General features: G+C 44.1%; 1 long non-coding RNA gene across 1 annotated transcript; it reads right to left on the bottom strand.

The window, feature by feature from the left end:
* Positions 1–13,830: 13,830 nt before the first annotated feature.
* On the bottom strand, positions 13,831–26,205 carry LOC116480417 (uncharacterized). Its single transcript, XR_004251287.2, has 3 exons — positions 26,025–26,205; positions 21,010–21,114; positions 13,831–15,457 (listed from the first exon to the last, which is right to left on the bottom strand). It is a non-coding gene; the product is annotated as an uncharacterized LOC116480417 (long non-coding RNA).
* Between the last annotated feature and the right edge of the window lie 698 nt (positions 26,206–26,903).

The raw sequence follows: 26,903 nt of genomic DNA on the forward strand, positions 1-26,903 counted from the left end.
CCTAGATGAAACTAAACACTAATAATCCTGGTGTCCTCTCCGATAGAATTAATTTAAACTCCTTATGAATCAGTAGCATTATAATGTTATGTAGTTATGAGGAATAGAATTCTTTTAGAAGCAGGCAGCATGAACTTATACTTCTTTGTACTTACTTCTTTAAGAAACCAGTCTTAACCCTCCTTTCTACTTCCTTTTTTTTCAAACATCTCTCTAGCCAAGGGAATAAGAGCCAATTGGATATTGTAGTGGTGCAAATTTCCTAGTGGAAATTTGAGTCTTTTTTCGGTTTCTCCTGCCCTTGTTACATTTTGGCCTGATTAAAATGTTGTGGCTAATTCTGGCTAGATCCACATTGACATCTGCCTGACACTGATTGATCAATCTCCTGGAGAAGCTAAAGAGAGTTGGGCCGGGTGCAGTGGCACATGCCTGTAATCCCAGCACGTTGGGAGGCCAAGGTCGGCGGATCACTTCAGCCCAGGAGTTTGAGACCAGTGTGAGCAACATGGCGAGATCCTGTCTCTACCAAAAATACAAAAACTAGCTCAGCATGGTGTGTGCACCTGTAGCCTGAGGTCCCAGCTACATGGGAGGCTGAGGTGGGAGGATCTCTTGAACCCAGGAGGTCGAGACTGCAGTGAACCGTGATTGCACCATTGCACTTTGGCATGGGCAACAGAGCAAGACCATGTCAAAAAGAAAAGAAAAAAAGAATCAAGTCTTGCTGGGACAAGCTGATTAGCAGGTTTACAGTGGCCTTGTCTCAAAAGTTCCCACTTGTGATTAGGAACTACGAAGCTGTGATTATTATTAATCTTCTGCATCTATTGCTTTTGAGCATGGCTATCTGAAGTATAGCCACATCAATTAATAATGGCCAATGTGCTTTTAATTACAGACTTTGGTAATTGGCTGGTTAAAGGAAGACTGGCATCAATAACTGAGTACTTTTTGTTCAATCCATTTTGGGGCTGCAACTATATTAGGCATACATCCATGCCCCCGTGAAACTGTAAGGGCCTGGAAGGAGGCAGTGTGTCCCGTAAATCCTCATGAACCATCCCAGTGTTTCTTACTCCCCTGCACGTCCTCTTCATTTACACAGAGTAGGTATTCAACTGTGGAGTTGGACACATTTTTCTAACTACTCAGAAGTGATCAATGTCAACCAAGGGTAGATCCACGTTTGGAGCCTTAAACTTACACAATTTAAGGAACCTCGATAAGAAAATTACAAATACAAAGTTGGATACAAAAGTGAATGTTTCCTTTAGAATTAGAACAGAAATCACAGTAAACTACAAATTTTAAAAGTTTGGGCTTTCTAGGGCCTCCAGCAGTAGGGAAGGGGAAAAAATGTTGCCCATATAATTGCAATCATAAATTTCACAAAATCCAGAAAAAAAACCCTAAAAATTTTATTAATTCTTTTTTCCTACCACTCTAATAAGTTCTTTTCCTATGTTTTGGGCTGCATACTCATGAATGTTTTTTTCATGCGACATTTTAAATAAACTTTATAAAACAGTTTTTGATTTATAGAAAAATTGCCAAGTTCCATAAATCCCCCACCCAATTTCCACTGATTAATATCTTAGATTAACATTTGTGATGATGATTGAGCCAATATTGACACATTATTGTAACCAAAGCCCATCCATTGTTCAGATTTCATCCGTTTTTACCCAGTGTCCTTTTTCTGTCCCAGGATCCCAACCAGGATATGGCATTGCATTGGATCCCAACCAGGATATGGCATTGCATTGGATCCCAACCAGGAGATGGCATTGCATTGGATCCCAACCAGGAGATGGCATTGCATTGGATCCCAACCAGGAGATGGCACTGCATTTACTCATCACGCCTCCTTAGGTTCCTCTTGGCTGTGATGGTTTCTCAGACTATCCTTGTTTTTTAGGACCTTGACAGTTTTGAGGCATCCTGGTGAGTGTTTTGTAAAACATACTTCTATTAGGAGTGGTCTGATGTTTTACTCACGATTAGACTGGAGTTATAGGTTTTTAGGAGGAAGGCCACATGTGACATTTTTATAACATAATTTTCTGCAGGAAGAAAATTCGGATTTTTCTCTACCATGATTGATGGGCTTTTCTTACATTGTTAGTTTTGATTCAAAATCAAAACTATGTTGATGAGTACCAAATTCATTGCGTTTCATTTTAAATGAATGCTGATTGGAAGAATTTTCAGTGGTAAACCTACCGGCTATGTCCATTTCACTCCGTGTTTCTCTTCCCCTGCCCATCTCCTAAGATGTCTTAGGAGAGTGGAGATACGATCTCTGGCCTTGAACCTCCTGCCAGGATGCTAGATAAGTTGACAGAGAGGGTGGAGAAATACCCCTGAAGGCATTCCTGTGCAGAGAAAGCTAGAGCTATACATGCAAGTCACTGTGAATTCCGTAACTACATCTCCCCAGACCCAAAGAAATGTATGTTCAGCTCCAGCTCCTCTTAACTGGGTTCCAAAGATGACCTTGGCCACTTCAGCACCATAATGGGATGAGGTGGTGACAGAAGAGACTTTGCATAGAGTGCACCAACTGTGCTATATGCTGCATCAACTGATTGCAGCTATGTGGTCTTACTTTTGCAAATTTTGTGGAAACATTTAACCATGTGACTAGGTTACCAGAGCCCCTCCCAAAGTCTCACAAGGGGCTTCTATAAGTGAGAAGCCCTAAAAATTAAGCTATGTGAGCCTCGCAATAAATCTACTCCAGTTGGCAATGCTTCTTGCACCGTTATTGTGCCACTGCTTGGATTTGCTGGTATAACTCTCCTGGGCTTCAGCAGTAGTGAAGAAGAGGCATTTCCACCACACTGACACTGTTCTAACACTACTGATAATTATCCCGTGGTCTTCAGTGGCCCTAATGAAGCCATAGTCCATTTCTCCACACCCTTTTAGTTTTAACATGCACTTGATCCACTGGCTTCATCCACTCCATGAGGGAGAACAATCCACAGCTGCTTAGGCCGCAGGTGCCCAGGGTTTCCCCTCTCTTTTCTGGATCAGAGGCCTCCAGCTCTCCCAGACTCACTGCTCAGGCCCTCTCCTGCATTGCAGTTCTGCCCCAACACAGAGCTGACAAACCAGGGCTTCCAGACCCCACCCTGCATCCCCACAGCACTCTACCTTTTTGTTCCTGGAAGTGATATGAAGATTTTATGTAGTCAATGTCAAAAAGAAATGATAGTTACTTCATCTTTCCCACTCGACTGGCCACTTATTCCCAACTAGTAAAATTCAACCTCTGCAAGGGTTTCTAAGGCAGCCTTCAAAACCTGACCCTGCTTTCCCCACCAACAAGTTCATATCATTTTCCTCTCCAGCTATCTGTAGGTCAAGAGTAAAAAGTCTGGAGTCACACAGCTTGGATCCAATTCCACTACTTACTAGTTCAGACTCAAGGCAAGTAACCGTCAAATCCCTATCTTTCTTATCTGCTGAGTGAATATAATACTGTATTGCATCAAATCTAAATCATCAATTGTAAGATGCAGTATTAATTTATGTAGCCCTGATAAAGAAAAGAATTTCTGCTGATTTTAATTGCAAAACATTGTCCTTTGGAAGATGCACCCTCTGTCAATTAGCTTTTGCTGTATGACAAATCACACCAAAACTTAATGGCTTACCACCACAATCATTCATTAGCTCATCATTCTGTGGGTTGACACTTGGGCTAGGTTCAGCTGGGTGGTTCTCCTGCTGGTCTCTCTTAGGCTCCATCCTGCAGCCACCAATAGCTGGTGGATCAGCTGGGGCCAGATGCTGTGGGATAGCCTCATTTACATGTTTGATGGTTGGCTATTTGCTGAGGCTCCTCAGTTCTTCCCATGGCCATCTTAGCAAGCTAGCTCAAGCGTGTTCAAACAGTGGTGTCATGGCTACAAGCACAGCAAAGGGGACAAGCCTCAGGGCATAAATGCTTTTCAAACCCCTTGCATCATGTTTGTCTGCTTGAATCCAGGCAGTCTGGCTCCAGACCCTTGACTCTTAACCTGCGGAGAGTTTCATCTTGCTGGAGAGGGGAATGACAGCAGGGATGGGTTCTGTTGGCTAAAGCAAGCCACATGACCAAGTCAAGACTCAGTATGGGAAAGAACTACTGAAGCACATGGGTACAAGGAGGAGAATTTGGCTGGCTATTTTGCAATCTGCCCACATCCTGACTGTGTACATAATAAAGTCTGAAGAAATTTGTACTAAGAGTGCACAAGTACTAAGAGTAGTAGTGTTTGCCTCAAAGAGTTGAGTAGTAGGGCTCTGTGAGATAATGTCAGTAATATCACTTAGTACGGTGTGTGGCCCCTGGTGAATGTTCTATACATACTATTACTATCACATTTGTGTCTGTGCTTTTTTCTACCAGAAAGCTGGTAAATTCATGTTTATCCTCCCAAACCTAACTCAGACATCACTCTCCCTAGGACAAACACACAGTTTGTTGCTCCCAGTGCTGTGCCACCCTGTACTTTACACACATCGCCTTTGTTGCAGCAGGTTGTCATTCTTGTGCTTCCGTGGGCCTGGCTTTGGGCTTTTTGGTAGCAGATATTCTGTGTCTAGACACCTTCCATCCCCAATACAGTGCCTGGCACTTGATATGTGTTTATTTAATTGAAGTGACATGTTACTTCCAACAGAACTCCTTCTCATTCCCCTGGGTATCATCTTCCTTTCCTCTGGGAGTGCTCCCACAGCACCCTACCATCTTGTGACACTGATGGTATAGGACTTGTGACACTGAGCTGTGATGACTTGTTTGTGTAACGTGCACACATAAAGAATTTTCTTTATTTCTTTATATTACACAGAGCTCCCCAGTACCATGACTAGTGGTAGCAGCAAATACTCTATAAATACCTGTTACATTTATTTATTTATTTATTTATTTATTTATTTATTTATTTATTTTTGAGACCGAGTCTCACTCTGTCACCCAGGCTGGAGTGAAGTGGTGCAATCTCAGCTCACTGCAACCTCCACCTCCCGGTTCAAGTGATTCTCATGCCTCAGCCTCCTGAGTAGCTAGGATTACAGGCACCTGCCACCAGGACCGGCTAATTTTTGTATTTTTAATAGAGACAGTGTTTCACCATGTTGGCTGGGCTGGTCTCAAACTCCTGACCTCGGGTGGTCTGCTCACCTTGGCCTCCCAAAGTGCTGGGATTACAGGCATGAGCCACTGCGCCTGGCCAACACCCGTTAAATTTAGAAAACAGAGTTTTCAATATCTGTCTTACACCCAAGAAGGCCTGTGGCCCAGAGATCCGGAGTAAAATTAGATTTAGTCCATCAATAGCTGTTTCTTACTGCATCCCTAGGGTATGAACTCTGCTGGCTTTTCTCTCCTCTTTAGATCACAACCCAGTGACATCACCACAACACAGAGAATCATTGCAGGCCCTATCCATGTCCCGGTGGTCTCTCTGATCCCCCACCCCCACCCCAACACACACACACATGCTCACAAACATCAGTATTTTAAGTTTATGTGAGTAGAGTGTGTCTATAAACACCATGGACAGTGGATGGGACTTGGATCAGGTCATTTGTCACCCTATGATACCCTATGGGGGCAGGACCCCATAGAGTTGGCATATTGGCTAGGAGGGATGTTGAAACTGTGAGTGGAGCAACGTACCACCATCCTCCACTTTCATTTGCACCCTCTACTTCTCTCCTGCAGCAGGCTGACACCGGCCCAGAGCCTGCATACAGCCACGAGCTCACTTCTCAGCCTTTTGGAGGCATGCACCACCTTGGGAATGCAATGGAAGATTCAGACCCTCCTCATAAACATTTCCCACATGCTTTCTATGGGTTCCCTGGGGTCCCCAGTTAAGAGCCCCAGTGGAATAGAAAGGGCACTGGATTTGTACTTGCAGAGATCTAAGTTCAAGGTCTGATTCTACCTCTCACTAATTCTGTGGCTGATCTCTCTGAGCCTCAATTTCTACATCTGAAAATGAGGTATAGCCAGCACTGCAGGTTGTAAGGGGCCTGCTACGTGATAGGTCCTCAGTTTTGTCTTCCCCATCTCAGCCTCCTAGGTACGTGGTTACCATTTGCAAGAGCCTGGAGCTAACAGGTGGAAGTTTCATTCCAAGTTCAGGTCTTCATGCAATCAGGTGAAACCATTTACTGAGCATTTATTATGTGCTAGCCACAGTGGTAGGTGCTGGAGTATGCAAGTGTGTGTTTATACCTGGCTGTGAAAGGTATACAGAGTTGAACATCATATGAGACCTCAGGGAGCTTGTAGTATGATGACCTAGCGCCCATCTATCCACAGAATGCCATTTGCCTAAAATGTTTAGCATAAAATGTTTTACCTGATGAACCCACTAAAAAGACATCTGATTATTGATATCTCCAGCATTTTGGCTATGGGATCAAAGTCTGGCCTATGTTTGACACCCATGTATCTCTGTGAAAATACATTCTCTTCCTTGAGTCTGTTAAATTCAATGCCAAGAGCCTGCATTAGGGATATTCTTGTGTAGTCAAAATTGAGTGAGATGTCTTTGGCATGAATATATTGAATGTACAGCTTTTGAAATTAGTTCAATGTGGTAAATATCAATGTTCTCACTGACTGAATAAAATTGTTTATAATATTGCACTCTACACTGCTAAAGATTGTTAACTGTTGAGGAAACGATTTTTTATCATGGCTAAAAATCCATTTTTAAGATGCTTGTCAGGCTGTTCTTTTCAGCATAGTTCTTGATTGGAAATGTAGACAGCTCATGGCATTGTGGGCATTTGTGCTCACTACTGAACACATTTGAATACCTCTGCTCTCACAGTCTTTTCTTCAAGTCGAACAGTCTACCAGAATGCACTAAGCTCCCACTTTGCCAAGAACCTGGCTGTTTGGTAATAATCTGGAGAGATTCCTAAAGACTTTGATAATTGTAATTTTTTGAAAGCTCTGTCTCTCTGGTGTTCCTACTGAGGCTGCTCCTGCCATTCAGGTTCCATAGTTTGGATGTTAAATGAAAAAAAAATGAAGCACAGTAGTCTAATTTACAATTTAGGTTAATTGGCCTACTTCAGTGTATCTCCTTTTCAAGTATTTTCACCTTTACTGTTAACTCCTACTTACTGAGCACCTATTATTTAGTACAGTTCTGGGCCAGGAACTGCTGTGAGTATGAGACAGCTGCCTTCTTGATTTTAAGCAACAAAAATTCACCATGAGCAATATGAGTAGATATAGAATTCACTGAAAGGAAATTAGAGACTTTCAGAGACTGAAAGACCTGGGCTGGTGTGTGGTCCAAGAAGCAGGAAGAACCACAGCCATCTCTTAACAAGAACAGGCTGCTCAGAAGGCTGCCAGCCACCACAGCCACAGTAACTGCTACCAGGTTGGGTCCACTGCAGGCCACAGCTGCTGCACAAGGAGGTTCCAGCCCACCTTTTATCTTTGCTGCACGCACCCAGGAGTCAGAATTCTAGGCAAGAGCTCCTGGTTGCCAGTCTTTGGTCCTGCACCTGTGCCCTGGCCGCCAGGGGTGGAGTGAGGAAGAGGATCCCTTTGCTTTGTTGTCTGTAGTTGCAGACAGCGTGATGTGACCCCTCCAAGTAGGAAGAGGTTATTAAATACTGGATAGTAAAAAATGACAAAACTCCACCACATTCTTTGTTCAATGATAAGACAAGTACTAGCATTAGAATTAGTTTAGACAAGGGGAATTAAAATTTTTTTTTTTTTTGAGTCTCGCTCTGTTGCCCAGGCTGGAGTACAGTGGCATGATCTCAGCTCACTGCAACCTCTGCCTCCCCAGTTCAAGTGATTCTCCTGCCTCAGCCTCCCAAGTAGCTGGGATGACAGATGCATGCCACCATACCCAGCTAATTTTTGTATTTTCAGTAGAGAGGGGGTTTCGCCATGTTGGCCAGGCTGGTCTCAAACGCCCGACATCAAGTGATCTGCCCACCTCGGCCTCCCAAAGTGTTGAGATTACAAGAGTGAGCCACCACGCCCAGTGGGAATTAATTATTTACTGGAGAAATAACGGTAGGCCTCACAGTGGAGTAGACTTTTAAATAAAATTTTGAAGGAGGAATGGATAAGAATCACCATGCAGATAATGATAAGCTCAGGCATAAATGCTGATGTATACAGAGGCCCAGATGTATGAGACAGCACAGAGGGTGAGGTTGGAGGAGTTAAGAAAGGAGACAGGGCAGAACTGGCTGCCCTTCTCAGCCAGCTTAGACCATTGGACTGTGGTACGGAGAGACACTGAGCAGTTTTAGACAGAGGCAGGTCACATTTACCTTTTAGAAAGCTCACCTTGGTCCCTCTATGGAGAGTGGATGGCAAGAACTGGTGTGGGTTGGGGTAAGCCAGGCTTGGGGAGACCAGGTTTTCTCATTCTGGCTTTTTCTCCAATTAGCTGTGTGATCTGGCCTCCAACTTGATCTTAACCTGTCTCATTATTTTCATCTTTTAAAGTGCTTTGATTGGAAAAGACAATTCTAATGTGGTCCATTCTACCTTCAAAGTTTAGACTTTGTTACTGTAAAGGCAAATTGGAGTACGACTATTAAAAAAACTTAAGTTGCGGGATAAAGTATTTGAACTACTTGTTTACTTATTCAACAAACCTTTCTATTTTTATTTTATTTTATTTTTAGAAACAGGGTCTCACTCTGTCAGGCTGGAGTACAGTGTCATGATCATAACTCACTACAGCATTGAACTCCTGGGTTCGAGCAATCCTCCCACTTCAGCTCCCAAGTAGTTGGGATGACAGGCGCATGCCACCACATCCTGCTAAGTTAATTTTTTTTGGCAGAGGTAGGTAGAGACAACGGTCTTGCTTTGTTGTTCAGGCTGGCCTCCAACTCCTGGCCTCAAGTGATCCTCCTGCTTAGGTCTCCCAAAGCACTAGCATTACAGGCATGAGCCACTGCGCTGGCCTCAACAAATATTTACTGACTGTTATTTTTGTCTCAAACACTGTTCTAGGCTTCAGAGAATTAGCAGTAAATAAGAAAAGTCCTTACCACTATGTGAGGTCTTTTGAATGAGAGCTAGATTCTAGCAAGAGGAGTGGGGGGCAGTCAACAATAAAGAAACAACTGTCTAATGATACAAGGTGGTGGTATGTGCTATAAAGAATAAAGCAGGTTGGGGGGATTTGGGAGTGACCGGAGAGAGGCAACTCTTCATAGGCTGGCAGGGCGGCCTCTCAAAGAAGTGAAAGAGATTTTAAACAGAGATTCAAATGAAGGGAGGAATCAAGTGAAGATAGGCAGGAAGAATTTTCCAAGCAGAAAGATCAAAGAAATGGCAAGTGGGAAGGTCTCCGGGCACGTGAGAGGAAGAGCAGGCAGGTCGGTGAGGGTGGAGCACAGAAGAGGGAAAAGCAAACACAAAGGCTCCGAGTCCTGTTGAAGAGAAGACACGAATATCTACATGACGTCATGGAGGGGCCAGAAAAGGGTGACGGGAGATGACTTCAGAGAAGTGGCCAGGGACCAACCTTCATTCGTGGATTGTTTATTGTTTCATTCTTTCAGTGCCAGACGCACTGTGCTAGGATCTGGGAATGTAACCATGAACTGGCCATGCCTTCAAGGAGCTTAAACCCCTTCCAAGGGGCTCAGAAGACGTCAAACGTGTCTTTATTTTTTTATTTTTATTTTTTTAAGGCAGAGTCTCGCTCTGTTACCCAAGCTAGGGTGCAATGGCATGGTCTCGGCTCACTGCAACCTCCGCCTCTCGGGTTCAAGCAATTCTCCTGCCTCAGCCTCCCGAGTAGCTGGGATTACAGGCACGTACCACCACACCTGGCTAATTTTTGTATTTTTAATAGAGATGGGGTTTCACTATGTTGGCCAGCCTGGCCTTGAACTCCTGACCTTGTGATCTGCCCGCCTCGGCCTCCCAAAGTGCCGAGATTACAAGTGTGAGCCACCACGCCTGGCCAAAAGACATCAAACGTATCTTCTCTTGTCAATCTTTTTTTCCATGTCTCCATAGCTTGCCAACTCTCCTGCAGTCACACTTTTCTGGCCCATTGAGCTTTTGCTAAGGATGTTGGCTTTGCCTGGGTTTGCCCTTGTTATCACCTCACACAGCTAAATCTTCCTTCGCCTGTAAGATTCAGCTCAAATGCCAGTTCCTTGAGGAAGTTTCTAATATCCCAGACTGGGAGAAGTCTCTACTGCTCTATGTCACTCACTCATTTATCTGTCCATCTGTCTATTCAGCCATTGTTCCATCCATCCATCACCTTCATTGATCTTTTCCCCTCCAGTCAGTAACAGGCCTGTCCTGGGTACCACTGATGCCACAGTGGACAAAACACAATCTTGCCTTTGAGTAAGTCAGAAAGCAATGGCAAAGTCAGACAAGAAAATTAACCATTGAAATATAGGGAAATATTACAGTGAATTATTTTTTAACGGGCACTTGCTGTTTGTTCAATGTCATATGGAGCACAATAAATCATAACGAAAAGTGAAATATCAAATCCTGACTTTAAGCATGGCTCCTGTTTTACAAATGGAGTTTGTAAATAGTTTTTCAATGTATAGGATAGATATTAAATATCAGCTTATTAAAGATTTAATATACAGTCTAAATGGTAGAAACTCAACTGGACAATTTGCTATGATGACAACAGTAAAATAATAGTCTCATTTTCTCCTTTATGGCTTTCACTGACATAATGTAGTCAATTCCTCAAACAGTAAATTTCTTTTTCTTTCTTTTTTTTTTTTTTTTTGAGACAGAGTTCCACTCTGTCACCCAGGCTAGAGTGCAGTGGCACGATCTCAGCTCACTGCAACCTCTGCCTCCCAGGTTCAAGTGATTTTCATGCCTCAGACACCTGAGCAGCTGGGATCACAGGCACGTGCCACCATGCCGGGTAACTTTTGCATTTTTAGTGGAGACTGGATTTGGCCATGTTGGCCAGGCTGGTCTCGAACTCCTGACCTCAAGTGATCCACCCACCTCGGCCTCCCAAAGTGCTGGGATTACAGGGGGGAGTCATCGTGCCCAGCTCAAATAGTAAATTTCTATGTAGATAAAGTAATTAATCAAAAATTGGTATGAAACACTCTACCAACTAAAAATCTGTGGGAGAACCCTCCTCAAGGCATTTATATTATATAATTGTGGGGATAAGACTCAGAAATGAAAAACTAATTTCATTTGTGAAATGCATTTTTAAAAAGGCAGTAGAGGATAAGAACCAAATGAATGGTATATAGGAAGTCAGTGATATGAACTCAGAAGTATTGAGGAGGGAGGTTTTGAATTGGTCCTTTCGTGATGAGCAAAATTCAGAGGATAAAGTAAGCGGAGGAGAAACTTCACATTGGGGAAATATTGAAAGCAAAGGGCTGATTGAGAGCTGGCGAAGGGCTGAAAATCATACAGAAGAGTGTGGAGTTCATTGGAATTTGTGAAGTTGGTGCTAAGTTGTCTTGTTTACCATTATCCCCAGCACCTAGCATATAGCTTGGCATAACTATGTGTTGGATGAATGGATTTTTAAAAAATGAATGAATACGCCATAGGGGGCTACTGCAGATTCTTATTTACAATAACTTAAAGAAAATGGTGCTTATGGGAGACTAACCTGGCAGCAGTGATCATGATGAGCTGGACTGAATAGAGAAGACGGTGAAGAACAGACCACCTCCTGGGAGGTCACATGAAGTATGGATATATGGATCTGCTCCAGGTGGTGCCGGCAGGTCTAAGAAACAGTTGAAGGAACACGTAAGAGTCACCAATGGAGATGAGTGGTCAGGCAGAAGGAGGAGTCAAAGATGACTGGAAGAATGGCGGTGTGTTTATGTGGCCTATTGAGGTGTAAGAGAGGAGAATGTTTCAGGAGGATTGCCATAGGAGAAGGTGACGTTTCGGGGCAGGAAGAGGGAGGGCATGAAGGTGTGGAGTCCCTAGTCTAATTGCAGAGAGGAGCATCAGAGTCATCTGCTCTTGTGGGCAAACGCCTCACGTGAAACGTTCAGGCTTCTAGTCCTCTGTCTTCTTGTAAGCTAAGTTAATTTCCTCTGCAATTCTGTAGCAATACAAACTCATTAAATAACCAAATCAGGAAAGTGTGTCTGTGATGTAGTTCCATCATCTTTGATTTCTCCTTTGTTTTTCTGTGATCCTGCAGATGAAGGCTATTTTTTGTTTTGTATGTTCTAAGTAGGGGTGAGGGTTCTGCTTTGCTTGCTTCTGAACTGCAGAATGGTGTTGGTGAGGTCCCCAAAGGCAGCAGGAAGAGCCCTGGGGTGGAAAGTGATGCTTGCTGTTGTTATTGTACCCGCTATTGTACCCACCCTGTGGGGAAGGCTATGCAGCCAATGAATGGTCTAGTCAAAGCCTGGGCCTGCCTGTCTCTGGACCCCACATCTGTGGAGGGCTTTATAAAGAGGGTAAATTTCTGTCTGGACCAGCCAAGTGAAGACTTGCCCGAAGGCAAGTGTATATTTAGATGACTGCCTCCAGTTGTTTCCCTCCCACAGTGGTGTCTCTGTGGAAGTGCATCTGTTACATGTGGATCAAAGTCATCTTGCCATGCAGTTCACAGCATCCATGTTTTTGTCTTGTCAGAAGGATAATAACGGCCTACAGAATTCTGATAGTGGTGGCAGCAACACCTGGACGGTCAGAAATAATGCACGTGAGAGATGAAGGGGGCTTATCCCTAGGTGATAACAGTGACAGTGGAAAAAGTGGATGTAGTAGCAGTGGATGTTGCAATAGGACTGTGTCTTCTCTTCTTCCTCTTCTTCTTCTTCTTCTTCTTCTTCTTCTTCTTCTTCTTCTTCTTCTTCTTCTTCTTCTTCTTCTTCTTCTTCTCCTCCTCCTTCTCCTTCTTCTTCTCCTTCTCCTTCTTCTTCTTCTTTTTTTTTTTTTAAGACTGAGTCTCACTCTGTTGCCTAGGCTGGAGTGCAGTGGCATGATCTCGGCTCACTGCAACCTCCGCCTCCTGGGTTCAAGTGATTCTCATGCCTCAGCCTCCTGAGTAGCTGGGATTTCAGGCACATGCCACCATGCCCAGCTCATTTTTTTGTATTTTAGTAGAGGCAGGGTTTCACCATGTTGACCAGGCTGGTCTCAAACTCCTGATCTCAAGTGATCCACCTGCCTCGGCCTCCCAAAGTGCTGGGATTACAGGCACGAGCAATAGGACTGTTTCTTGAATGGATGGGATTGGGTGGTGGTGATCGGGGGAAAGAAGAGTAGGAAACTAGAAGACTCAAGAATGACTTCTAGGTATTTGCCCTGAAAAAAACCAGATGGATCATGGTGCCAACTATTAAGATGAAAAAGACTTAGGTAGGAGCCAGTGTGTGGGGAAAATAAAAAATTCTGTTTTGGAGATGTGAAGTTTGAGATGTCTATTACTCATCTAAGTGGAGTTTGCAAGTAGGCAGTCAGATATGCATCTCGGGGGAGTTCAGGGCTGAAGATTCAAATTTGGGAGATGGATTTTTGCAAATCTCCTACCTCCTTCTCAGGCATTAGTTTAAGATAAGGAGAGGGTAGAACCGCTTCTTGACTTACCAGAAATGAGGAGCAGATGCTATTGTTCACTTGTACTTTTGTCCATCCCTCAAATATTTATGGAATACTTTCAGTGCTAGGTACTGTGCTGACTTTTATGGACTGGATGAGCAGATACAGGTACAGACGCCACTCTCACTGAGTTTGACATCCAGGGCTGTGCAGTAGAAAGTGAGCCTACTACATAAGCTGAAATTTTCCAATGGCCACGTTGAAAAGGTCAAAAGAAAGAGGTGGAGTTAATTTTAATAATCTATTTTATTTAACCCAATATATCAAAAATTAGTACCATTTCAACACGTAATCAATATAAAATTACTGAGATATTTTATGTTCTTTTTCTCATACTGTCTTCAAAATCTGTTGTGTCTCTTACACACAGCACATCTCAATTCAGACTTAGCCACTTTTCAAGTGCTCGATAGCCCGGATCTAGAGGATACTGTAGAACTTGGCTCCTCGATGTCTAAACCCCCCCCCCCCCCCCGCCCATTGGTGATCTCCGGACCTTCGGGGACTGTTGGGAGCTCCAGCGTGCTGTAAAAGAGTGAGGTGTAAACCTTGGGCACACAGCCCCAGAGCAGAACCCCAGTCCACCTTGCCCAAAGTGCCAGCAATGGCAGCCTGATGATAGAGGTGCCATCATCACACAGATCAGTATCCAGCTGTTCCTAGCCACACCTGGATTAATTAGTGACCACTGGAAGATAATTGCTGTGTTTTAAAACTGAGAGCATTGCCACCATGTACCATGGTAAATATGTTTGTTAACAAGGTAAAAAAAAATGTTTTTTAGTAAAAGCAACTTCAATCCTGGTGTCTCCCCCGACAACTCCCCTTGTCCTGTTTCCCTGGCACTGGGTGCTGACTATTAGGCAGCATTTCTTCTCTGAATCCCACCGCCTGGGCACAGGAGAGATCAGAATGTGTTTGGGGAATGAACGAGCTCAAGAATGGGAGGCTTACTCTGTGACTCACGAGAGGAGAATGTGTGGTACTTTTGATATTGGTTCCTTCTTCGAATGACAGACACAGACAATGATGAATGCTCTCTCTTCTCATCAGGAGAGCTCAACATGAGCATTTCTTTCCGTAACAAGTATGCGTCATGGCTGGCTGGCTCCTCCCCATAACAAGCAGTTTAAAGGTGAACAAAAATGGGTCTTGACGATAGCAGCTTTTGGAAGCCGAGGCGCGGTACAGAAGGTCAGACAGGAATGGCTTGTCTTCCGCTGCAACATGGGGATTCATCGGAAGCACCGCTGCTGAGGAACAACCACCTCCTCCTGACCATCACAAGCTGCCCAGGCAAACATGCTCATAGCAGTGTCTGTTTCCCTGCCTAACTTTCCACCAGAAGATTCCTCCGTGTCTACGGGCGGACCCAGGCCAATCTTGGCATGCATGTTTAAGTTTGTCTGACCTTTCTATCTTTTGCCTTCCTTTTCACTAGAGAACCTGAGCACTAGGTTCTCCTGTATTATTTATTTTATCTTATTCTTTTTTTAATTTTTTGAGGCAGGGCCTTGCTCTGTCACTGAGGCTGAAGTGCAATGGTGTGGCCATAGCTCACTCCTGGGCTCAAGTGATCCTCCAGCCTCAGCCTCTAGAGTAGCTGGTATTACAGATGTGCAGCACCACAGCCAGCTAATTTCTTTTCTTTCTTTCTTTTTTTCTTTTTTTTTTTTTTTTCTGTAGAGATGGGAGTCTTGCTGTATTGCCTAGGTTGGTCTCCAACTCCTGGGCTCAAGTGATCCTCTTGCCTCAGCCTCCCAAAGTGCTAGGATCACAGGTGTGAGCCACCACATCTGGGCAGATTCTTCTTTAGGTTCCTGAGCCTGGAGAGATGGCCTGAAGGGGCATCTGCTGCAAAGGAATGAGATAAGCTGTGATAATCTGGGTCCTCCAAGAAGCAGAGGCCATAGATTTTATCAGGGAGCTGGAGAAAAGTGGGATGACCATTAGACTGCAATGCAAGTCTGACTCCAAACGAAGGAGAGGAAAGGTTGTATAGAGGCCTCCTTGGCTCCAGGGAAATTTCAGCAAGGCAGAAGAGAAGTGCTGAGACAACATTCTAGGCAGAGGAACCCCATGTCTCTCAGGAAGGGGACTGCCTAGTGCCCCTGCCATGCTCCATCATGGGTGTGGAGCAGCCCATGGAAAGAGGGGCCTCAGCACAGGCCAGGATGGATTCAGAGCATAGAGTGGCAGCTGGTGCCCTGGGCCAGATGTGCTCCCAAGTGGAGGCACTTTCTCACAACTGCTGTGTAGGCCTGGGTCCACGTTGTTTCATGAGGAAAAGCCATGCCGGTGCTGCCTGGCACATATGTAGAGCAAGTGCCATATGACACGGTGGAAGGTGCCCTGGAATTGGCATCAATGTCCCGGGTCAAGTCCCTGATCCACCACTTATTATTAGTTCATGATCTTAGGTGAGTCACTAAACCTCTCAGAGCCTTGGTTTCTTGATCTTAAAATAATACCTGTCTTACAGTATGGTTGTAGAGTGAAACTAGCTCTGGTGATAAGGAGTGCTTTGTATAATGTTGACACAAATGCACACGTGGTAACAAAAGCAACAAAGCACAACTATTAAAGACCAATGACAGGAGCTCTGGAATTTTGCTATAAGCAGTCCATGGCAATGATAGAGATTTATCTGTCTCTGTGGTTACACTTGCACGAAAATGCACACCATGCCAGTATACAAATTCTACAGGGTCTCAGTCACTTAGCAGATGTCAGTTGTCTTGACTGTTCTGGGCAGGTATTTATAAAAATAAAAAAATTAAAAGCATTTCAGAAAACCGTATTTTTTTAAACAAAAGATGGCTATTCTGCAGCTGCTAAATAATTCAAAGTCAGCAGTAATTCATAGTGAGTCAGCAGTAGTTTCTTACTGCTTCCCACTGCTTTTTTCCCTCTTCTGCTTGTAAGATGAAGACACTGGCGATGAAAGGGCCCAGGTGTTTTAGTTCCCAGAAGTCTTTTGGTCTTTTTTTTTTTTTCTTTTGAGATGGAATCTCTCTCTGTCACCCAGACTGGAGTGCAGTGGTGCAATCTCGGCTCACCACAACCTCCACCCCCAGGGTTCAAGTGATTCTCCTGCCTCAGCCTCCCAAGTACGTGGGATTACAGGCAAGTGCCACCAGGCCCGGCTAATTTTGTATTTTTAGTAGAGATGGGGTTTCTCCATGTTGGTCAGGCTGGTCTCGAACTCCTGACCTCAAGTCATCCACCTGCCTCGGCCTCCCAAAGTGCTGGGATTACAGGCATGAGTCACCATGCCTGGCCGCTTGGGTTTTGTGCTAGGGAAATTTTGAGATCCGAAAGGCTGTGGAGCAACCTATTAGCGATGACGCGTGAGCTCACAGGAAGAGGCAGTGGCTCCAAGGCCTCATCCAGAGACCCAGATCCCAGGGCAGATTCACTCATTTTGTCAACGATTCTAGGGGATGGGGAGATGGGAGCTGGAAAAATAAACCGGAAAGGCTTCGTGGGTTTATTTCTAAATAGATGAAGGTTTCAGAACAAGGTAAATTTTATGCAGGAAAAAGGGGTGGCAGTAGATGATCTAGTGTTAGAATCTCAGCATGGCCCTGGGGCTGTGAGCAAATGAAATTAGACGTGGGACTGGTGGGAACCGGGTAGCCGAGGGTGGAGGCCCAACCAGAGCTGAGTGATTCACACCATTAACAATGACTGACTGTGAAGAAGCAGATCACCCCACCTGAGGACAGCCCCGAAGGAAGACGTGCTTTTACCACCACCCAAGGATGAAAGGCAGTGATTTCTCCTTCCAGTCTAGCCCCAAAGCTGTGGCTCTCCTCACCAGTTTTCCTTTCCTTCTGGCCATGCAACCTCTTCTGCTCCATGGCCAGTTCAGAGGACACTTGACTCCAGGAGGAGGGGACAAAGCAGTCACCATTCAGGAGCCTGACTAAACCTGGGCTTCTGACACCGTGGGCCTCAGACTACCCACATCAGCGCCATGTGGGCAGCTTGTTAAGGAGGCGACTTGCATCAGCCCACCCAGATCTGCCCATTCAGAATGCCTGGAAGGGGACTCCAGAACCTGTGTGCCCCTCCCCCATCTTCCTCAAGGCATTCTTTTGCCCACAAAAATGTAAGAATCACCGGGTGCGGTGGCTGGTGCCTGTAATCCCAGCACTTTGGGAGGCCAAGGAGAGCGGGTCACGAGGTCAGGAGTTCAAGACCAGCCTGGCCAACATGGTGAAACCCCATCTCTACTAAAAATATAAAAATCAGCCGGGCATGGTGGCCTGTGCCTGTAATCCCAGCTACTGGGGAGGCCGAGGCAGAAGAATCGCTTGAACCCGGGAGGCAGAGGTTGCAGTGAGCTGAGATTGCACCACTGCACTACAGGCTGGGCAACAACAGCAAAACTCCGTCTCAAAAAAAAAAAAAATTGTGAGATCCAATTAAATGCTCTCTAAGCTGCCAGATCAAAAATACTGTGACTTCAGAATCCCGGTTTGAGAAAAATGATCTTATTTCTCAGTAATTTATAGTTTTAAAGGTCTAATCTTCTTTCTCCCCTGAGTATTATCTCTCCATCTTTAAGTCCCAACAAATTATTTATAAAATAATGTATGGGCTGGGCGCCTCACACCTGTAATCCCAGCACTTTGGGAGGCCGAGGTGGGTGGATCACCTGAGGTCAGGAGTTCGAGACCAGCCTGGCCAACACAGTGAAACTCTGTCTCTACTAAAAATACAAAAATTAGCTGGGCGTGGTGGCACGTGCCTGCAGTCCCAGCTACTCAGGAGGCTGAGGCAGGAGAATCACTTGAACCCAGGAGGCGGAGGTTGCAGTGAGCCGAGATTGCATCATTGCACTCCAGCCTGGGGGACAAGAGTGAGACTTCGACTCAAAAATAATAATAATAATAATAATAATAATAATAATAATGTATGAAGTTTATTATGTGCAAAAACCTATGTTTTGCATGGAGGAAAAATATATGAGGCACCCTGCCCTTAAGGTGCTTCTAGGCTGGAAGAGGAGCTGAAAAGGTGTGGAACCAACTTTGCCGCAAGGCAGAGGGTGCTCCCAGGGCTGATAATCCAGGAAGCTTCCCTTCCGGGTCAGTTGATAAATATCCTAAATCTCAATCCTGGCAATAAGTACTGTGTAAATGATAGAATCAAAGGTCTCCAAGATTTCAGAAGAGGGAGATAGGAAAACTGGCGGGGGCAGTGAGAGAAGCTTCAGAGAGGAAGCGGCATTTGAGAGAGGCCTTTAAGGATAAGTCGTATGTCACTGGGCAGAAAACATTCTGGAAGAGATGACGTGAGAAAGGCATAGTGGTGGGGAATTGCAAAGTGTACTGCAGGATAGGGGGAAGCTCATTTTGACATGAGTGGAGACGGGTTTCACTGGAAAGCTGGGATGGTGTATCAGTTCTCAGTTGCTGCATAATACACCACTCCAAAATCTAAAGGCTTAAAACAACAATAGTCATTTCTTTTGCTCGTGGATCTACAGCTTGTCTGTGTTCCACCCTGTCAGCTTAATGGGACCTGGAGAGACCACTTTCAAAGTGGCTCCCTCACATGGCTGGAAAGTTGGAGGTAGCTATCTGTTCCTTTTGTGGGCTTCTCTATGGCTTGAACTTCCTCACAGCAGTTTGATTTCAAGAGAGCCAGGTGAAAGCTGTATTGCCACTTATGACGTAGCTTTTTGAGTCATAGTATCACTTCTGCTGCGGTCACAAGACGACATCCAAATTCAAAGAGAGAGAGCAAAGACTCCTCTCAGTGGAGGAGTGTCAAAGTCATCATAAGAGGAGAACGTGGGAAGGGAGATATTATTGTAGCCAATTTTGGAAAATACATGTAAAACTGTAACGCACGAAATACACGAAAACTCTAATCAGGCATTAAATAATAATATAAAGTTTTAAAAAAACACAAATTTCATTATATATCACAATAACCTTTCAAATAGGCAAAGCAAATATTATTTGTATTTTGCAAATAAAGGAATACAACTCAGAGAATTGGAGTAGAAAGGTGGATTTGCAATGAATTTAATGAAGTTTTCACTTTTAGAGCCCCTCACTAGCACTGACACCTTCTCCCAAGGCCCCAGAGGGGACCCAGAATTGTGTTCACATGGTCATATGTTTCGTAAATGTTCAGAGGTAAAGTATCTTCACTACAACTAGTTAAGTCTGCTGTACCTTCATTTCAGCCTCCCCTCCATCACATTTCCCCTTGTGTCAGGTGTTACTGGGCATTTTGGAGACCCAGTTAAGGGGAAATTGAGTTATAGCAATATTTAGTTTTGGTGGAGTAGGTTATAATGATGTGGTTTTCAGTAACTTCAACATATGGTTGAAATGACTTCCAGGAATACTCCTATGGCTTACTGACTAACTCAAACAGCATTGTGACGCTAAAGTCCAGGACCAGAGGTCATACTGTGGTATAACTGTATCTTCTAGTAACCAGAATTCGCATGAAAATGTATGGGTAGTGGAGAAAAACAAGGTTTGAAAAGTACATCGCCAGAAGCTAGTCTGTGGAGAATTCTTCCAATCAGATATAAAATTAAAAGGACAATACCTTTGTGTATAGTTCTGGCTTTTAAAATCTTTTGAATGTTTCACATATTCAAAGAACAAACTTAAAATGAATAAGGTCTGGCAAGGTTACAGGATTAAGAGCAATGTACAAATATTAATTGTATTGTATACAGTAGCAATGAGCAAACCGAAAATGAAATTAAGAAAGTAATTTCACTTAAGATAAAAATTCTAAAATACTTAGAAGTAAATTTAACAAAGATGTACAAAACTTATACTGTGAAAACTACAAAGCTTTGCTGAAATAAATCAAAGAAGACCCCAAATAAATGTAAAAACAGTCTATGTTCATGGATTGGAAGATTTAATATTCTCAAGATGTCAGTATTAACAAGATGTATGTTATACTTTAGTTTTTAAAAAATGGCCAAAAATGTGCTGGGATAGTCGAATATGATTCATCCTTCCCAGACCCACATGACCTGAACGCTATGATGCATTATAATGGCAGGGAGAGGAATTTTGGATTCAACCTGATCTGAATTGGAACCCTGGCTTTATTATTTACTAATGTATGTCTTTCCTCATTTTCTCTTGATGTTGCTGGTTCTGATTTTCTTCATTTACTCAATAAGGATGACAAATAGCTACTCTTCAGGGTTGCTGTGAGGATCAGATATGATACAAGTAAAGGGCTGGCACCACTGGTTTCCTAATCCCAACTCCCTTCCCTCTTGCCCATGTCCCATGCAGGTATTGGAAAACCCAAGCATTGACTCTCCAGGCCAGCCTCACACCTAAGAACACCATGGGATGCAGTTTCAGACAGTGAGAAATCTGCTGGGGGTGCCTGGGAAAGGGACATACCTGGCAGGTGCCACTCCATGGCCTTCTCGCTGCCTTGAATTGGGACATGAGCCTGAGTTGCAGCAGCCGTCTTGTGACTGAGAGGTGGCAAGCAGGAGGAAGAGGCTAAGAGAGTAGAGACGCTGTTGAGCTGCTGAAGCACAGTGAGCGGCCACTTCTCCATGCTTCTTGCTGTTTGACCGTTAAGCTAGTGCAAGTTACTTTTCTGGTCAGAATGCATTCATAACTGAAACACGCTTTAAAATATGACTACTATTATTAAATGCAGCATAAGCTTTCCATAGCTGCTACATGATCACACCCACTGCTGTCTCAGACTGACCAGTGGCCAACTAAACATCACAGCAAGTACCGTTGCCAGCCTCTGCCTTCTTGTACTTGTGGAGTTTGTTTAAATCTAAATTCAGGACTCACCCTGTTAAATTTTATCTCCTTAGCTCTTCCCCTTCTTTTCAGAGATTTGCAATTCAAATTAGTACTATAACCTCAATTGATATATGGCTGTGGACCAGTCAGGAATCATTGAATCATCCCCCCACTTTGGAAAGCATAAGAGGCTGTAGTTGCATTTTATATCAACCCTCTCCTATGCTCTCCCCTTCATATGCGTCAACATCTCCTTTCTCTCAGAAAGACCTCATCTTATTTGAGGTGATATTTGAGTACATAGTTCCTTTTAGGGTACTGGGGACCTTTTGGTGGTAGGGTGGAGAGTGTGCACCACAGAGACTAGTCACCAAGAGTCCCTGCAGTTACGTCTGTGTATCCTGTGCTGGTGAAGGGTGGGTGGGCTTTATGCAAATCTCTGCTTGGCTGCAGAGTCTCCCAGTGAGATGAGCAAGGGTGCTTTGAAGTCAGTGTTGAAACCCCAGAAGAGCAGGAAATGATGGTGTTCCTGCCCAAAGGCAGAATGAAATGCAAGGAAAGGAGAAAAACATTATGACATGAGTATTAAGAAAGATGCTGTTTACAGGAACTCTCTGAAAGACTGCAGTTCAGAGCCACTGCCAATTAAGAAAGTTAATGATGACTTGCAGCAGGTTTGCAGAAAGTAAAAGGAAAGTGAGGCTATTTAATTGCCACCATAATAGAAGAACTTGTAGAAAATAAGAATGGGATCACAATCATTATTAACTCATAAAAACTTCTAGGGTGCCATTTTTAATATGACAGTGTGCAGGGATACTGCGGTCTAGCATTACCTCCAGTTTAGACAGGCGGAAATACACACAGTTTCTCATCTGTATGAGACAAGGTGACATAAAATGAAGCTGATCGGGCTAGTTCATTGGATAAAACCAACAACGAAGGGAAATAAGTAACTATTTATGCAACGTGGTAACTATCTACATTGTTCATTAGCAGACAATGTTTGTAACTGGAGATGAAATGCATGAAGCATGTTTGGGAAAGGAATAAATGGGATGTAACCATGGAAGTCCTATGCTTAACCAGGGTGGGGAGGGGGGGCAGGGATTTAGAGAACTTCAATTAGACAGGCTTTGTGGAGAAAGTGTGTGTCTAAGAATTACTTGCAAAGTGAGCTGTGTCAGGGAGTTTGTTCCCGGTGCATGCTCCAAGATATGTTGGATAACAGTTGAGTGCAACTCATGATGGAATTACACAACTCCAAGATACAGTTGGGTAGTTGGGTAACAGTTGAGCGTAATCATGATGGAAGAGATGAAGAGACTTTTTGAATGTGTCTGAGAGGAGTGAAATGAATCCTACAATGATAATAATAATAATTGCTATTATTTTTTCAGACACGTGTGAAACCAGAAAAAAATAAATTAGGTGAAAGAATCTTCATTCCTGGTGACACCTTAGAAGAAGAAACAGACAATCTTGGATGGATTTGTTAAAGATCAGAGGATCCATGATGTCATCCAAAATGGTGGGATTGGGGGCAAACAGATCAAGTTGATGAGTGGGGTTAGCAACAGTGAGACCTGAAAGAGAAAACAAATTAACAGAAGCCAGACTAAGTGCAGGACTAACCTGCACCCTAGGAGGGTGCAGGCTCAGGAACCAGTCCGTGAGGAGTTGTGCCATAGTAAGGGGTAGAGATGAACTGAAGCTCGCTCAGGATTGTCAGCAGTGTTGGCCTCTCCGAGAACTAAAAATAGCCTCCTTCTTTGTCTTGCTATTACTTCCAAGCCACAGCCGAGTTCTCTCTCTATACTGACACCTCAGATGAATGGGCAGTGCCTGTGGCTGTGGCCAGTGTCTTTTATTCCCACCTGGTTCCTCCCAGTCTGTGTTCCATGTTGTCACTGCCCCAACTGCAGCAGCCTTTTCCTAGTCCTCAATCTTTTCTCCCCACAGCAGCCCTGGGCACAGTAGACCTCCCTCGCCTTTTGAGGAACTCCTTCCTGTTACCTGACTGCTGTGGTCTACGTGACCATCTTACCTCTTCCTCTGCATTTTCCCTGTGTCTGTCGCTGACTCTCTCCCGTGTCCCGCTCCCCGACTGTGGGCACCCCAGATGTGTCAATCCTCATTCTCCGATCTTCTCTCTTTATACTAGACTCTAATTCACCTTTATTCATCTATACTCCCAGAGTCAAGTTTTGATTATGTATCTATAACCAAATGGCATATATCTCTAACTATCTATCTACCTATCTATCATCTATCTATCTATCTATCTATCTATCTATCTATCTATCTATCTATGCCATCTCATTTCATGTCTTCAGGAAATATCTGTTAGCTGTTTTTCTCCAGATTGTCATCCTTAAGCACTGTTGTGGTAGCAGTGGTGGTGGTGGTAGTAATAGTAGTAACAGCAACAACTCCTATCATATAGTAAATGCTAACTATAGCTCAGGGACTTTAGTAAAATCTCATTTAAGCCTTTCAATGTTATACATTGATATTGCTGTTGAACACATTTTATAGAAGAGGAAACAGAATCTCAGCAGGTTTAACTGTGGTTCCCAGTCACACAGCTAACACAGAACATGGCCTTGAACTCAGATTTTGTCTGACTGAAGTTTGTCATCCTATTTCTGTGCTAAAACTTCTATGGCAGTCCCTGTTGCTTACCAGGTGAGGCCCAGCATCCTCATTGACCATCCCAGATCTCCGTAACGTAGCTCCACTGATCTGCCCCAGTGACTGCCTTCTGCTCCCAGAGTGGCACCTCCTTAACCACCCTCACCTTCCTACGCAGTGGAAGTGCAGACATGAATCCTGAGTCTGCCATTTAGTACTTCTCTAAAACTGACTTTTTGTATTTGTAAAATACCCACCTCGCAATCTCAGGATTGCTGTGAGCATCGTGTATAATGAGTGCAAAGGGCCCGGCATGGTGCAAGGGACATAATAGGTGCATAACTAATAGGACCCACTGAGGCTGTTACTCATATTTTTGCTCTTGTGCCTTTGTTCATGTTATTCTCTACATATGAAATGTCTGTACTTCCTATTGCTCTGGCCTGACAGTCCTTAAGGGCTAAATTCCATCTTTACTAAATGTTTCCTTGGCTCTAGCTCACATTGATCTCTCCCCTCCGCAATTCCGAATGCACTTTCATTTTTTTTTTTTTTTTTTTTTGAGACAGAGTCTTGCTCTGTCACCCAGGCTGGAGTGCAGTGGCGTGGTCTCGGCTCACTGCAAGCTCCGCCTCCTGGGTTCATGCCATTCTCCTGCCTCAGCCTCCTGAGTAGCTGGCACTACAGTCGCCCGCCACCACGCCCAGCTAATTTTTTTGTATTTTTAGTAGAGATGGGGGTTTCAGCATGTTAGCCAGGATGGTCTCGATCTCCTGACCTCATGATCCGCCCGCCTCGGCCTCCCAAAGTGCTGGGATTACAGGCGTGAGCCACTGCGCCCAGCTCTCTGAATGCACGTTCTATATACACCAGGTGGCTGGTGTTATCTACTGTCTTATTCTTGAATGGCTTCAGGTAAGCGAGCCTCATAAGTTACTGGTGAGCTTGCTTGTATTTCTTCTGTTCTCCTCTCAAAGCTACTGGCACACTGTACCAAAGCGATTTGTTCATTGATTGATGGAGAAATGTAAACATTGGGACAAATCAGAGAGAAAAAAGGGCAAATTGGACATTATCTTGTTCGATTTCAGTTGGCAGTCAATGATTTGTGTTCAAATTATCCTGCAGAGGCTTGAACCAGGAGGGGAGGTTCAGAAAACAGATGGTGGGAAAGAGACACAGATCTCTCTGTTATGGAGCTTTGACTTTAAAATTATTTCTCTTGAAGAGATAGACCCAAAAGGAAATGATCTGAGATAAATTTCCAGGGAACAGTAAGATAGAAGTACCACTAAATATGAAGAGGCAGTGGGCTGGGAATAATGAGAGAAGACCCAGGCAATCATGCCTATAAGTTACGATAAAGAAAACAGGAAGCACATTTCGACAGAAAAACCATACTTTACATTAAAGAAGTGAGATTGTGTCTGTTGCAAGAGTGAGAGGGAAAGCCTGCAACAACCTCAGGGACCCAGTGAATTAGGTCACGGGAAGCCCAGGGCCTCTTTTGCTAGCTGCTAATGAAGGGAATTAGATAACCGTGTTATTTTGAAAGAAAACAGATTATGTTTATTGAATGATCTAAAAGAAGCGAAAAGGGCTAGGTAAAGACGCCATGCTTTGGATTCTGATGTTGAGTCACACCAGGGCGCCCGTTCTTCTGTATTCACGAAATGCCCAAATAGGGAGAGGTGTTGCCAGGCCTGTGAACTCGCCACTGTGGGTGAGCAACAAAAGTACATTGAAAGGAAGCGTGTGCGTTTGTGGCTTTGAGCCCCTTTTCCTATTCTGCTGAAGATTAGGAAATTATAGGTTATATTGCTTGACATGAAGACAGAGTAAATGGTAGGAGTGTTGTAAATCACCTGCGAAGCACCGTCTTTGACCATGCCGTATAGCAAGGCTACCCAAAACACTCCAGTCTCTAATTTGTTCAACTTAAAGAATAAGAGGGATATGTCAGTCAGGGCCTGCTAACTGCTGTATCAGACAACCCCAGATCCCTAACGACTTACCTCACAGTCATCAGGGGCTAGACAAGCGACCCTCCACACGATAATTCAGACACTGCTCCTTTCCTGCGTTCTCCAGTCCTCAGCACAGGGTCTCAAGATCATCTGGCATCAACCAGTCAGCAAATGTCGGAAGAGGAAAGACAGCTTCCTTAGTCCCTAAGAGACAGCATCTCGTTTTCACTACATTCCACTGGTGAGAACTACTCATATGGCCACACCTAGACGCAGTGGTGACTGGAAAGTTAATTTGATTGTGTTTCCAGGAAAAGGAGATAGGCTTGGTGAGTCAATCTCTCTAGAGGAAAATATGGAATTGGGTTGGATTAAAAAAAAAAATCCAGGCTGGGCACGGTGGCTCATGCCTGTCATCCCAGCACATTGGGAGGCCAAGGCGGGTGGATCACCAGAGGTCAGGAGTTCGAGACCAGCATGGCCACCATGGTAAAACTCCGTCTGGATTAAAAATTAAAAAAAAAAAAAAATTAGCCAGGTGTGGTGGTGGGTGCCTGTAATCCCAGCTACTGAGGACACTGAGGCAGGAGAATAGCTTGAACCTGGGAGGCAGAGCTTGCAGTGAGTTGAGACTGCACCACTGCACTCCAGCCTGGTTGACAGAGTGAGACTCCGTCTCAAAAAAAAAAAAAAAAAAAAAAATTTAGGTAATGATTTAATGTTTCTATCAAGCAATATGCCTATAAACATGGAATGATTGAATTTTCAGTTTCAAATACATGTTTTGGGTTGTGAAGACTCAAAAAGCTTGTGGGTCTCTTTGTTTTTGTCAAAGTATATGAGTAGAAGTCTACTTGTGGAATGAATACATTAGTAAATTAATGAAGCTTTCTCCTATACTGAAAGAAGAGTATAAGGTCATGACTC

This window comes from Hylobates moloch, unplaced genomic scaffold, assembly GCF_009828535.3.
Source record: "Hylobates moloch isolate HMO894 unplaced genomic scaffold, HMol_V3 SCAFFOLD_3, whole genome shotgun sequence".
Taxonomy (NCBI): domain Eukaryota; kingdom Metazoa; phylum Chordata; class Mammalia; order Primates; family Hylobatidae; genus Hylobates; species Hylobates moloch.